Below are 15,377 nucleotides of genomic sequence, written 5' to 3'. Positions count from 1 at the left end.
TGGGATATAAAGGACTCATGGTGTGTTATCATGGGGCTTAAATAGGTTCAGCTGTAAATATGGATTGATCTATTTCTAGTCTGGGATTAAACACACGGAAAGAGTTTTAGGATAAATTTAGGGTGTTTTGGGTGGGCAAGAGGGATGCACATGGGCAATATGGGGTGGAAGATTCTACATTTCCAGGCCTGCTACCAGCAGAAGTGTCCAGCTCCTGGGACAGAGCTGAAGCTCACAAGTGTGTCCAGGGGCCTCCTGCAGACTTGGGAGCACTCCAGCACAGGTGAGAGCCACAAAACGAACCATGGCACGAGGGATGGGAGCCATAACTCATGGTTTGCTCACCTTGGGGTGATCCAGGCAGCCTGAGGTCCCACAGCTCCTCACTTGGACCATTCAAGTGCTCTGCCTAGAAACTCCATGCTTGAGAAGCTGTGATTTCTTGCCCTTTCCATGCAGGCAGCAGCACAAAGGAAGACCCTGCGTGCCCAGGTGTCTCCAGATGCAATTTTACTCAAAGCTGTAGAGAAGAAAAGAGATTTGAGTTTCCCAGCACCATGAGATGCCCTAAGTTGAGGGATCCTGGAGCACCGGAGAAGAGGCTTCAGGCAGGTGGAATATTCAAGCCTCTTGTGCCCCTGAAAACAAGGATCATAAGGAATGTAAGCTTAGCAAGGGTCAGCAACATCAATGAAACAAATGAGCAAGTGTGGGGAAGCTGTGGGAGAGCCACAAGGCTGTGGGTTGAGAACTCTTCCGAGTGGCACATGTGACATGTGGTGACTGATTGCTTAGTCCAGAAGGTGATGTGAGATTGTAGCATGGACAGAACAAAGAAGCCATTCAGGTAACAGACTTGCCAGGACCCAATGCAGTTGTCAGGAGGATTTACTGGTTTATGATGAATAGTCTCAGTAATCCCTACATCTGAAGACAAATAATGCTGGTGTGGAGAAGCTGCCTCGTAACTGCCCTTGCTGACCCAGGGGGAGAATGTGATGGTGAAGCTTTGGATGCTGAGCTCTCACCCAGCTGAGCACAGGACAATGCAAGGGCTGAACCCCCTGTGCCAATGGGGAGACATTGCTCACCCAGGGATGAGACCATTCACCTTCAAAGAGCTCACCAAGAGCAGTCAGTTCACAACGATGGGTTTGCACACACTGCACTCATCTGTAGCACGAAATAAATGGGTCAGAGACTGGATTTTGTCCCTGAGGCTGTGGCCCATCACGACTCACATCCCCACTGCTTCTCATGAAGCCACATCCAGGGCTTTTGCTGGGAATGCCCTCCTCTCTACCCTGAGCTATCCTTGGACCATGCCTAGATGCTGTTTGGCATAGGCTAAAGTCATGCTGAGGTGCGTGCAGTACAGATGATAATGGGGCAGTGCTCAGACCTGTGCCCTGGCTCCATTTAGTTTCCCATTGCACGTGCAGTGTGTGAGGAAAGGCCTATAGCTGAGGTGTGAGCTCTTGGAAGCATTTATCCAATGGGATGACTTGTCCCAAGGAATGACAGAGACTCCCAGGGGACAGGGCATGTCTCACAGCCCCATCAGCAATGCACCTCTGCTACTATCAAGGCATTGAATGCTTGCATAAGAATTAACTGGGTAAACGTCTCTATGCACCTCCAGTTCCTTTGAAAAGCTTCTGACAAGTCCAGAAGGGAACAAACCACATTTCCCAGCTTCAGCTGCTTTGGGCAGAGCGCAAAGAGAAAGAGCAGGGCAAAGCAGTGGGAGGGATGCAGAATTCCTCTGTGAAGACTCACCAGGGAGCTCTGCCCAAGGCATTCACAGCTCCGGTCTCCAACGGCTCCCAGCTCATTTCTTGCATAACGTTTTGTTGAGGCTTTCCAGGAGCAAAGATGTTTTGGGAGATGATCATTAAAAGGCAATTATCAGCATGGATCCATCGGGAACATGCAGCTGAGCTTTGATGGGGAGGGTGAACAGGTTTTGTCCAAACAGGATGTCTGTTGATGCTCCCCTTCATCACCCGCAGCCTTTTTGCCTGCACAGACATAAAATAAGTGTCAATAGGAGCTCTCACTCTGCTGAATTTCCTATGTGGGTTCCCAAGACAAGGGAGGAGGATCAGGGAGACGGGAGGGTGCCAGTGCCCAATGGCCCAACCTCCAACCCCCGAACAGCAGGTCCTAACATGCTGAGCACGTTGTTTGTGCCTGGTCATACAACCACGTGCCCTGGTTGGCATCCGGCGATGGCTTCCTGATCTTCTAGGCTAGACCCTCCTCACGGCACAGCCCGGTGAGAAAGACACAGCCACCAAGAGCAAACTTAGCGATGCCTGATCCAAAGCTCTTTAATATCACCAGGGAGACTGGGATGGGAGCACCCTGAGCACCAGCAATGCCCCAAACCCTGCATCCCCTTCACCATCTGAGCACCAGCAGTGCCCCAAACCCTGCATCCCCTTCACCATCTGAGCACCGGCAGTGCCCCAAACCCTGCATCCCCTTCACCATCTGAGCACCAGCAGTGCCCCAAACCCTGCATCCCCTTCACCATCTGAGCACCAGCAATGGCCCAAACCCTGCATCCCCTTCACCATCTGAGCACCAGCAGTGCCCCAAACCCTGCATCCCCTTCACCATCTGAGCACCAGCAATGCCCCAAACCCTGCATCCCCTTCACCATCTGAGCACCAGCAGTGCCCCAAACCCTGCATCCCCTTCACCATCTGAGCACCAGCAATGCCCCAAACCCTGCATCCCCTTCACCATCTGAGCATCAGCAGTGCCCCAAACCCTGCATCCCCTTCACCATCTGAGCACCAGCAATGCCCCAAACCCTGCATCCCCTTCACCACCTGAGCACCAGCAATGCCCCAAACCCTGCATCCCCTTCACCATCTGAGCACCAGCAATGCCCCAAACCCTGCATCCCCTTCACCATCTGAGCACCAGCAGTGCCCCAAACCCTGCATCCCCTTCACCATCTGAGCATCAGCAATGCCCCAAACCCTGCATCCCCTTCACCATCTGAGCATCAGCAATGCCCCAAACCCTGCGTCCCCTTCACCATCTGCCTCCCTGGGGGAAGGGGCAGATCTCATCAGCACTGTCTCTCCCCAGACTGCCCCATGGTTTTGCTCCATCCCTATTCTGTCACCAGCCCTGTGCATTCAGCAGGCCCACAACTCCTCCCAGAGGGCACCAGCACCCTTCGGCATGGGTCTGACTCCTTGAAGGAGCCCAGGCCAGGCAGCCCCACTGCTGCTCCCCACGGGGAGTGGTGCAGGAAGGTTGGGAGCTGTTTGTATTCCCAAGAACATTTCCTTCTAGAGAAAAGAAACAAAACCCCAAATAAACCAACAATGACTTAGTGCTGCACCCGGAGCTGAACCACGCCAGACAGATGCCAGTGCTAATGGCCCTATGTGCCCAGGCCAGGTTGCCCACACACAGCATCGAAAGGCTCCAGCATTCTTCTGGTGAGGAATCAGGTTGTGTTTCCCCTATCAGCTTTGGGAATCAGCGATGCTCTGGGTCTCCATGTCAATTCAGCAGAAACCCTGCATCCTCTGTGACAGTTTTTGCTCCCTTTCCTGGCTCGGTAACAGCCCAACACATGGTGCTGCTCCCCCCGAGCTCTCCCTGTCCTGCCCATTCCTTGAAATCATCAAGTGTCTTTCCCAGGTCAAGAGCCAAGATCCTACATTTCTCAGCATTTAGTAATCAGCATGTGATGGCGTCGGGGTAGGATTTCAGCGACTGCAAATAGTAACACCTCCAAAACCCATCCTGGTGCAAACAATCCAAAGAGACAGACCAGGGCACTTAAATAGAATAAAAGCTGCATGCGAGCACAGAAACATCCCTGGTGGGTGAGGGAGGGCCTGGCTTTTCAAAGCCATCATTCCCAGTGAACATGCAGCCTGAACGCTGCCAACAGCGTTCTTCCATCCCATGCTGGGTTTGGAGAGGGAAGAGGAAAGAGGGAACAACCATACCCTTGGCTCTGGGAACCTGAATCTCTCAGCCTCACACAAGCAGGTGGGGAGGTCGCTTTCCCCCGCCCTTGAAGACTTTTCCAGCCTGTGCTTGGATATCCCTGATGGCTTTTGAACTAAGGGACACTTGCTGTGAGGGTTGTTGGGCTTCATGGAGCCCCACCGGCTGCTTCAGCCCCACTCTTCTCCCCAGCACCTAGAAAGGGCCCCATGTGGTGCCGAATGCCACCACAGCCAGCTGCCGACAGCTTCCCTGCTTCCCATGAGCTCCTGTTCCTTCCCCAGCCCCACCTGCACCCAGCATCCTAGGAGGATGCGGACTTGGAAAAAGGGGTGCTAGGAAGGTATGCCCAGAGCTGCACAGCAGCCTGGGAGCAGAGGGCTCTGTTTGGTGAAGATGATGTGAGTAAAACACCAGTGAATTTGGAATCCCACTGCCTCCCTCCTCAGCTTGGCTCTGGTTTGCTCTTTGCCCCATTGCCTGCAGTCTGTGGCAATCGATTTTGCCCACCCAGCACCCTCCTACCTGCTGGTCCTGTGTCCTCTGCGCCTGCCTCCCCAGGGAGCCACCACCTCTCCTCTCCTGGGACAAGTCCTGCAGGACCCTCACCACCGCTGCATCTTCACCTTCACCTTCACTCCTCCCCTCTTTGCTCACATCCAACTCAGGCTCGCCAGCACCGTTTCCCCTGGAGAAAACAAGATTTGACCACCTCTGTGTTCAAAGCTTCGCTCAACATCTGGGGAAGGCTCGGGGGAGCCTACAGGACAACAGCTATTTCATAGGTGTGTGCCTTTACAGGCCAGGACAGATCACTTCATCCTCCAGCTGGGCCTGGAAGGACATCATTCACCCAGGGACCAGCGCACTGGAACACTCCACCCCAGGAGGCATCAAGGTACATTTGGGAGCCATTCCCTGGCTATAAAATACAGCAGGGAAGGATCCAGGCGCTTTTTTCCTCTCTGAAAAGCTTCCGCACCCACTGCTCTCATCCCACAACACCAAGGAGTGCAGGTGGCAAAGCAGAGCATGTCAGGGCACTGCAGAGGCAGCTCCAATGCTACCCGCAGCCCTGCCATCGCCCCAAGCCTCTGCTTCAAACAGAAGGTAGATAAGATACTGCCTGCTAATGGCTTTCCATATAAATATTAGGACCTTCCCTCTCAACCAGTTTACTCTGCCCACTGACCCCCTCGCCGGGGTCACAGGGGATGGGAAGCTGTGGGAGGTCCCCAAGTTTTATAAATGAGAGGGTTTCCCTGCATGGACACATACCGTGAGGCACCCAGGAGCCAAAGACACTGATTAATGGTACCAGGAAGGTTTCTTGTAGGGGAGCAGCATCAGAGCAGTGCTGGGGAGGGATTAGCACCAGATTCAGCAGCTCGGGTGGATTAAGGGTGATTCGTCAGTCATCTCCACCATTTGTCGTGGGTCTCCACCAAAAAAAAGCACCTAAAAAATGAGCAAGAGCTAAGAATCGTTTAGAGTGGGAGCAGGAGATAAACCCACAGTCCTTACCTTTAGGTTTGCTGAAGTTGAGGTTTGAATGTGCATCCAGGTGCCTGCTATGGGTTGATGGGTGGAGGCACAGTCGGCCTGAGGAGTGGGTGAGATGGAGGAAACGTGCCACCTCTTCGACTCCAGTACATGAATACAATCATAGAAACACAGACTGGTTTGGGTTGGAAGGGACCTTAAACATCCAGCTTCAGCCCCCTGCCACGGGCAGGGACCCCTTCCACTGGAGCAGCTTGCTCCAAGCCCCTGTGTCCAACCTGGCCTTGAACACTGCCAGGGATGGGGCAGCCACAGCTTCTCTGGGCACCCTGTGCCAGCGCCTCAGCACCCTCACAGGGAAGAGCTTCTCCTTTATCTCCAACCTGAACTCCCCTGTTTCAGTCTGAACCCATCACCCCTTGTCCTCTGCCTTCAGTCCCTGATGAAGAGCCCCTCTTCGGCATCTCCCATCATCACCCTGAGCCCCTTTGTGTCCAGCATCTCAGCCATAGCCACTGTGCAGGCAGGACCCTGGTGTCTTGGGGGACACAAAGACAAGTCACAACCCCAAAACATGTAAAATAACAACCCAAAACAGAGAAGAGGAAGATTGGCTCTTACCAGACACTGGTCACACCCTCACAAAGCATCCTTTGGAAAGGCTGCACTGCACCCTGGAGCCGGCCCAATTGCAGCTTGTTCCAGGTCTCCAGCTGCACACTTGGGTTGCCAGAAGAAAGCACATTTGGGCAGTGACACCCCCCCACCCCCCCCATACACGCAACATCTCTTTTTTCCAAGAAAAGGCAAGGGGAGGGTGTAGAAGGGGAAAATGTAATAGACAAGTAGCTGGAAATGTAACTCATAAAATCATAATGAAGACCATGCTAGCAGAACATCTCTGATTTAGAGGAAGCCCGGCTAAACAGCTAAAGGTGTGGGTGAAGGACCACAGGTCTCAGCTGGAAGAGCAACACAGGACCCACCGCTCTAGAACCTGACTCTTGCAGAAGGGACCCTTTTGGACATCCCCAAGCGCTATTCCCTTGAGCCTTCCCTAAGGATGGGGCAGGAGCGGAAGAGCCAACAAGGCAGCAAACCGCCCTCCTCCAGCTAATGAGAACCAGCACCCCGACACGGGCTTGTTGGGAAAGCACAGAGCAACCCCAAGTGGAACGGGAGCGGTCCGGGGAGCAGGCACATCCCCACAGCTCCCAGCTGCCGTCTGCTATAGCCAGGCTCGATCCAAACGCTGCTTCTCTGCATGCTTGACAAGTCCAGGGCACCTCCAGGAGAGCACCGTGGGCTCAGCCTCCAAAATCCTGCCCCAAACCAGCAGCGAGCTCCACTGGGACATGCCCTGGGAAGGCTTTGGTAAAGCCAAGACCAGCCAGGATGTCCATCCCACTGCCAGAGATCTCACTTGGGGCCAGCCCTGGGGCTCTGCTTCATTTGTTTCAATGTGCTCCATGTGGGGCTGCAGCAAACTGAGCTGGTTTGCTGTTTATTTCTGCCCCGCTGTCCTCAAGTTTCTAAACAGAAGGCACTTCCAACCCCGACGTGGAAAACGTTCCTCTTGCAAATGGAAAAGGCAAACGTTTCCATCGTGGCCATGTAGGGCTTTTTCTCCCCAGGCTACTAGAAATCTTTGTGTTGAGAAATCCTTGCTTGCAAATAAGGGATCGGACCTACCTTTCGAATGGCAGCTTCCCAAAGCTGAAAGCTCAAGGTGCCTGCTCCTGAGATGAGCATCGCCCTGCAGAGCCTGAGGGGAACATCCTGCTTGTGGTGCCCATGTCAGGCTTGTGCCAGGCATGGGACAAGATTCAGGGCACACACAGGATCTAACAAGCAGCACGTTTTCCCACTGTTGATTGAGAGAGATGGATGGAAATGGGAATCAGAAGCTATTTTGGCCATTAAAAACACCCGGTGGCCACCTCACCTCTCTGCTTACTGTAACACCCTGCGCGTTGATGCTTCCGTTGCCACTGTTGAACCAAGAACAAGAATAGAACCAAGCTTCCCAGCCCAAGGGCCATGCTTGGACCTGGCAGCAGTGATGGAGGGAGGCTCAGCTGGTTCCCATCCTCTTCTTCCCAGCAGCTGCCCCCCAATGAGCTCCAGATGCGGGCCGGGGTGTGCAGTGGCGCGTGGTGCTGCGGGGGGGAGGCGGAGGCAGCTGGGGCTGCTTTTATCCCCTTGGCTTTGTTTCTGAGAGGGGAATTAGCCCGTGGCTGCCAACAACTGGCTCTGGTGAGGGCAAACCCTCCAGGAGCGCTCGCAGTGCTGGACACGGCTCGGCTGCCGTCGGCTGAGACCTGAGAGGGGCCACTCAGTGCTGCGGCTCGAGCCCAGGCTCTGAGAGCCGGTCTGCAGGGATGGGTGGCCAAGCACCAAGCAGCAAAGCTCCCCCTGCTTAACCACAACCCGGAGGTTTCTCCTCCGCAGGCACAGTTGGGGCAGCCAGCTCTGCCTTTGGGCTATCTCAAAGGCTGTAGCATCCCATGAGCCGCATACAAGAAGGATGCAATCCTCTGGGGAGGGGGGGATTGGTAGCTGTAAAATGAGTGAGCATGTTGGGATGCAGGAGGCTCTTCCCCGTGAACCTGCACCGTAGAACTCAGGAAGGCACCACAGTGGCAGCCGTGGGGAAGAGGGACTCAAGATCATAGAGCAAAATTTCACCCTTTGGGTGCTTTGAAGCATACAGAAAGCAGGGGACAAGCAGTGCCCTCAGGCTGCAGAGGCTGCCCTTGGGCTGGGAGCTCACCTGTGCTGCTGGTGAGCACACACATGGATGCCACCCATGGATGCCACGTCTCTGGAGAGCTCTCCTGGACTTGGGGCAGGGTGGGAGTCCAACAACTGAAGAGGCTGAAGCCCCATTTCCCAGCAGGATGGGGTCGGGGTGGTTTTCTGTCCAGCGCTGTGTGGGCCTGCTGATAGACAATTGGAATGAGAGTGAGCCAGCATCTGCTCAAGGTTATTTATTGCTTTTAAGAGACGAGCTTTATTTGGAAGGATTTTGGTTTCATCTTATTTGTGGTGCTTTTGTTGGGGCTGACTTATGGAAACATCCTGGATGCACCAGCATCCCCTCTGCGTGGCGTCACACGTTTGCCAGCCCTGCATTAGCCCTGGGGAGACTTTGGCAGAGGCCTCCCTGCTCTACAGCTGACGTGAGCATCCTCCTGCGCTTCCCAAGCTGGACCCCCGAGCTCTCCCTAGGGTGGGTGGCATGGGGTGAGCTGCCCCATGGGGAGATGCTCTACAGCCCTCTTAGCCAAACACCATCCCTTCCTGTGTCCCCGAGGGTTTGCAGGAAGACCTCCTCCATCCTACCGGTGCTGCAGATCCTTTTGGCATTCTCCAACTCTGCTGCTTCATGGGCTCATTTCAGAGCTGCTTTTATACAGAACAAACAGAAATCACAGCTGGATTGAGGGCAAAAGGCAGGAGCTCCCAGCCAGGGCAGAGGGCTCTGCACACCCCAGCAGCTCCCGCTGTCGTTTTCTGTCCACGAGCTTGAGAGCCCAGCACTGGGTGGAGGACTGTGAAGATTCCTGCAGATGCCCCAGCGCTTCCCACATGCCCATGGGACCATAGGGGAGCAGTCAGGACTGTGGAGATGAGCAATGCCAGTACTTGGAGATGGAAGATCCTTGTATGGGTAAATCACAGCGCTCTGCCCTCCCATGGGAGCACAACACCGCTGATGCCCAGACGCTGCTGGAGCTGGAAGTGAGTTGGTCCCCCAGGCAACGCTCAGCTGTCCCCACCAAAAAGGTCTCCCAGCCCCATTTCCTCCAAGCCTCCTCTTCCAGGAGCCTCCAGTGGCAAAGGCTGACCCCAGCCCATCCCTGAGGTGCAGCCATGCAAAGGGAAGAGGAAGGGATGAGCAGCATGTGTCTTTCAATAACTTCCTAGAATCAATAGTGCCTTGGACTGCTCTGTACCACTACTGGCAAAAGCTCGTGCAATGCCAGACCGTCCTCTGCACGTACATCTGGGTGGTACCAGGAGGCTGCATAGCTGAAAGGAGCTCTTTGGAAGGGAACAGATATTTTCAGACTCAGCTGCACTCACTCAGGATCAGCTATAAGCTCACTCCACATGTGGTGGCACTTTAATGAATTCCCCCTTCCTCCCGGGACCCGTCTCTAACCTAATTCACACCAGCAAAGGGTGTTTCTGACTGTGCTCCAGCTCCCCTGCGCTTCGCCTGACGTCAGCTACAGCATACAGGGGTCCCAACACCACCCTAGGGCTGATTCTACACAGCCCCTGCTGCCGTTTGCACTCCCAAAATAGGGCCAAAATGGAGCTGCTTCTCCTGCTGGCAGCCACCACTGCTGGCTATGGGTTGTGCAGACTCATGCCCTCGAGGAGTCAAGGTTTACTGGGGTATAAGGATGTGGGTACCTGGGAGCAGAAGGCAGCACACAGTGTCTCTCCTTTTCCACTTTCCTCGCCATGAGTTACAAACAGCGCTGTCTTCCCAGCCTGCTGCTCACAGGGCTGTTGTTCGGGTCTGGGCTGGGGTTTTTCTCTTCCAGCTGGAGGGATAAGGCTATTGTGCAAAATGCACCAGCAGCCCCTGGACAAGGATGCTGGTTTCACCTCCCGGTTCAATGGCCACATCTCCAGCGAGCATCCTGAGCTCTGCAGGCTGCACATCAACAACCAAAGGCTCTCACGTCCTCCCCCAGAGGACCCTCTGCTGTATCCCTCTGGCCCTGAATTCATCAGCTGGCTTCTCCGGTAACACATTCACTCGCATGTCATCAGGAAGGAATTTGTGCTCTGTTTGATAACCAGACATGAATCAGTCCGGCAGCGAAATCCTCAGACCACAAAGCATTTCAACAGGTCTTTTAAGCCTCCTGCTCTCGTGTGTAAGCGGTCCAAGGACCCGCTCATTCCCGGGCATCCCCGGCCCCACTCATAAATCAAAGCATTCCAGGCCTGGTTTCCTCTCTGCATCCACAATCGCTCACAGAGGTTTCTTCTTTAGCAAACTTAATCTGGGCACTTGTTCAAAAATGTTAAAATTACCTGCTCCTTTTATGATATAATGACAGCCTGTGGAGGCATAATTCAGCCCAGACCCGAAGACGTCTGTTTTAAGGTTAAAAAGTCCTCCAAGCTGAACTTTATCCAACAGCAGCAATGAAAAACTCAACTTGCCCCGTGTTAATTTTGGTTCCTCTTCACTAATGAAGCCACGTAGGATCACAGCCAAGGGCGTCCCTCTTTGCTTTATCCCAGCTTCGCATTTCCAGTGCAAAGTTTAATCTGTTTCATGGCACCGGATCCCAGCAAGGATTGAAAATGATCTGGTTGCTAACCTAACTCCATTCCCATTGCCACCACCTGCTCCTGCCCGCAGGGAGACCCTCTGGCTCCAGTCTTGCACACCAGGAGGCCCTTGTAGTTGTTGTCAAAGCCATGGCTCTGCCAAGGGCTTGGACAATGCGTTAATTCCATCAAAACTCCACTTGTTGGCCATGCATCACCACGAGGTCTTTTAAAACCTGAAGAGAAAAGGTGCCTGGAACATCAGATGGATGGATAAACGTGTTAGTTAAGAGAATATGTAGCTACGCTACTGAGTTTCGATCGATACCCACCTGGCTGGAGGAGCGGGGATGGCGCAGGGAATACCCACACTGTGTCTTTCCCTTTGCGTTTGTAGCCTGGACAGCTCAAAAGTCCAAGGCAAAGAGACAAAGGTGCCTCCCTGCCCAGGTAATATTCCCACTGGAAACCCCATGAGTTCTGGCACAAGCTCACAGCTGCTCAGTGGTTACTCACTCCCTACCTGCGGTGCTTTAGCAGCATCCCCATCACCTCACAGTTGCCACCCAGTCACCAACCACCCCGGGTGCAGCCCCAAGCTTCTCCTCAGCTTGCTGCCATGTGGGTGCCAGGGCTCCAGCATCCACCCGGAGCATTAAGTGCTTCCAGGCTGGAGGAGCCCCGGCTGCTGCTTGGCGTCACTCACGCTGGGGAATGGGAGCCTGCGCAAGCACACCACACATGTCCCAGAGGGGACGTTAGGGCCTTCAGTTACCCCATTAAAAACGTGTTTGAGGGGATTTGATTACTCACTTTGACAGAGGGAAGAAAACCCTCCGGGTCCTGGCAGCCGGGAGGATTTACGAGCTGCGGCTTTGTTTCAGGTCGCTCTGAAGCTCGGGAGAGATGTAGCAAAGGAGCAAGACCAAGGAAACCCCAAGCGGGGAGCGATGGTGTCTGCATTCCTGCTGCTTGAATCAGACGTCTCCCGTGGCAGCTCCAGTCCCCCCTGGCTTCAGAACTCAGGGGAGGTGCAGCAGTGGGCAGGGTGCACTGGAGGTTGTCTCTGACATCCTGCACCAAGGACTGCTCGTGGCATCCAGGAGCTCCACATCCTAAACCAGCTCCATCCTCCCACCTTTCTTCCTCTGGCAGGAGGTGATCAGAGGTGTAAATGGTTCCCCATTGCTCACAAATACCGCCTGGGGAGGTGGTGAACGCTTTCCTTTCAGTTTGCTAAAGGGCAGAATCTGCCTTCTTTCTGATCCAGAGTAAACACAGGTCTGGCATTAATCCTGTTGTGCAGCTGGGATCTCTGCTCCTTGGGCACCCCCAGTTCCACCCCCTTCATCTGCCTGTAAAAGCATCACCCTCAGGTTGGGAAATGAGGGAAGACAAATCCCACAGCCGTCTGCCTTTACTGCAGCGTGTGAACAGCGTCCAGAAACGCCTCCAGACAAGATGATTACTAACAAGCGATTTGGGATCACGTATATTTATTGCCACGGCAGTGAATGAGAGACATGTGGCCACCAAACCCCAACATGGGCTCAGGGAAAGCCAGCCCGGGGCTGAGCATCAACCTTAGGGCCCCAGAGCATCCTCCTCCTCACCTTCCTCACCTGCTTCAGGCCACGGTCAGGACAAAGCTGTGCTCCCACCTTGCTCCTCACTTGCCTTCATGCACAGCACCAAAGTGTCAGGTGTTTCTCTTTAAGGCAATATTAAAATGAAAGGAGAAAAGTTATAAGTTATTTCAAAGCTCTCTGCTTCAAAAACGTTCAACCCAAATTTACTCACCAAAGCCATAAATGTCCCTTTTACTGCACACACAAAACAACCCTCTGCAATATGGTTCCTCTAAATTTATGCTTCTTCCAGAGCTATTAATTCAGCCCAGGTCTTTCCTTCTTCTGTTATTTTGTTCCCCCCCCCACCTTAAGTAGAATAATTCATAAATACTTCGTGCTGGAGTGTACTTTATGAGCATTATTATGATCACTTGAGTGTGGAAATGCCTGTGAAGTTATTACAACAGTTTTAATACACCGCAGGCTCCTCAGCAGTGTGGTATAAAGCAACTTCATCACACACTGGAGGGAAGAGCTCTCTTGAGAGGCCATTTATTTGGCCAAATAATAAGGATCCTGTAGCCCATATATGTCTCTGAACCCAGTCAATGACAACGCCTGGGGAGAGTTTGAGTTTGCTGCGCTCCAGCTCAGGAGCATCGCTGGCCAGAGCGAGATGGGGCTTTGGGCCACAAGTTCCTATCCCATTTTCAGGCCCAAACCCAAGAAAAAATGGCCAGAGGGTGCACAAACACATTTAGAAGAGCAGGTTATTCGCTTGCTTGCAGACCCCAGGTGTGCAGGGAGGCACGGAGAAGCTGAATTGCCCTCATCGGGGAGCAGACACTGTTTTCTGTCATCCTTGCACACATCACAGGGTGGCACGCTGCTGAAAGGCAGGAATCAGGAGTCCCAGGGCTGTGTTCTGCATCTCCCCAAAGACACAGCTGAAAACTATTGGCTTCTAGAATGGCAAGAGGCTGAACACTGCAGTTATTAAACGAGACCTCCGTGGACCGAGGAACTCGCCAAAACGAAAGCTGTTTTCTGGGATCACTGAGCCATACAGGGCCTTTCCTCTGGGTACCTCAAGCAAGGGCCTTTGCACATGTGTCTGGATCCTGCATTTCTCCTCCTCATTCTCCCATGTAAAATGCATCACTGGGGGCAAGCGTGGCCCAGCAACCGTAAAGCCAAAAGTCAGCGGGAGCACGTTTGGGTTCCCTGCGATGCGCTGGAGGGTGACACCCCCTCCAGCACCCACAACCTTCCAAGCCAAGCCTGCAGCTGCCCAAGACCACCCAGAGAGAGCTGCAGAGAGAGCCCCCAAGCCCTGCCTTCCTCTGAACCGCCACTGCTCCCCAGGAAATCAGCCTCTAAAGGACTCCCCCAGTAACTGCCTTCATCTCTCAAAGGTGTCTTGCAGCCCCAGAGGTGCAAATATTTACCCATACTTGGAATTGCAGAGTGAAGCCTCACTAAATGTTCCCAGACCCTTCAGCAACTGTTGTTTTAAGACCTGAACCATAGACACCTGGCTGGAATTAATCAGCACATGGGAAGAGGGAGGCAGAGCAAAGCCCTTATTAACCCTTCACACATCAATGTCAAGGTCATGGGGGGTTTTAGTGGGGCAGGCGGTACATAGATGTCAGCTGTCAACAGCCTGGGGATCCCAAAGCAAGAGACGGCCTCCACTGATGAGGGCATGAACTGGTAGCAAGATGGATCATGTTCCTGTCACCACTTGAAGACCGAGGCATTCACTTGTGAAGAGCTGCGATAAGCCGTGTTTATGGCTAGATCCTAAACACAAGAGCACAGCACCTTCCGGATGGGCTGTGCCTAACAGCAACAGGACTTCCCACATCCCTTTAGGGGAAAGCCTTCACTTTGCACCACGGATGAGGTACCGTGGAGTTTATGTCAGTGCTGACCACACAGACCCCGGCTGGGGATGCGGTTGGTGGTGATGAACTGCACCGGCCAACCTCTGCCCTGTGCTGTCAGCCCTGTTCCTTGTGAGACGTCTGGTGATGGAGAGCTCGCCTGCTTTGAAGTGGGGATGGATGCAAGCGCCAGGCAGGTGCAAAGCCTTCCTTGGCAGACAGTGTGCCACAGAGCTCACCCTGCATACCCATCATGTGCAGCTTCTTTGGGGTGGGGGGGGATTTCGAAGCAGCTCCCTTTCCACACGCACACACACACCTAAGCAGGATCAGGACTTCCTGCTCTTCTCATTCAGTGCTGAGATGGAAACAGTTTGGGCTTGTAAACCAGCCTCCCTGGTTCCCAGCTCGGCCAGCAGCAGAGCCCAGCATCAGCTCCTTAGGGAGGCAGCTGATGCCAAAGCAGCAGAAAATGACCCTACAAACAGGATACAAGGAGCAAGATCCTCACACAGAGCCTCCCACCAGGTCAGGCCAAAGACCCCGTTTCCCTCATAGCTTCTTCCTAACAGTGACCGTAAGAAGATGCCCAGAGACGTGTAAGAACCAGACAAACACACACGACACTGCTCCAAGTCCTCTCCCTGTCTCCAGCTGTTTCCAACTCAGATTAACCCTAGAGCCAGATGTACTTAGTAACCCCTCAGCGATTTCTCCTACTTGCAGTTGCCCAGTTTCCTCTTAAACCCATAGAAACTTCCAGCATCCACAGGCTCCTTTGACCAGAGTCACAGGGTGGGTGAAGTTTCCCTGTTTGTGAGATGGAAACAAGCCCTGTGGAGCAGGTCAGGCCACACGATGCCCTCTTACCCTGAGACGTTTCCTTTGGTATAAACAGCAGCCCCAGCTCAGGGCCATAATCTCTCCCAGATGCTTTTGTCCATGGGCCTCATCTCAGGCTTTGAAACACAAAGTGGGGGATGAAACCATCCCCACCCACCCCCTTCTTTCTCTAGCATCAAGTTTTTCTACCCCAAAACCGTATTTCCCTGATGGAAGAGGTTGGAGAATGGTTCCTACAGGAGGTGCCCATGGGTCTCATCCACACAAGCAAGCGTGGAGCTGCTGT

The 15,377-nt window shown here is 53.6% G+C and overlaps 1 long non-coding RNA gene across 1 annotated transcript; it reads right to left on the bottom strand.

Annotated features, from left to right (window-relative positions):
• On the bottom strand, positions 1–4,646 carry LOC134163616 (uncharacterized). The gene is made up of 3 exons (XR_009964778.1): positions 4,510–4,646; positions 1,780–2,021; positions 1–520 (listed from the first exon to the last, which is right to left on the bottom strand). It is a non-coding gene; the product is annotated as an uncharacterized LOC134163616 (long non-coding RNA).
• Positions 4,647–15,377: the final 10,731 nt, after the last annotated feature.

Source organism: Pezoporus occidentalis, unplaced genomic scaffold (genome assembly GCF_034315485.1).
Source record: "Pezoporus occidentalis ecotype Australia unplaced genomic scaffold, CSIRO_AGI_Poc_V1 ctg202, whole genome shotgun sequence".
NCBI lineage: Eukaryota > Metazoa > Chordata > Aves > Psittaciformes > Psittacidae > Pezoporus > Pezoporus occidentalis.
This window is presented reverse-complemented; position numbering and strand designations above follow the sequence as displayed.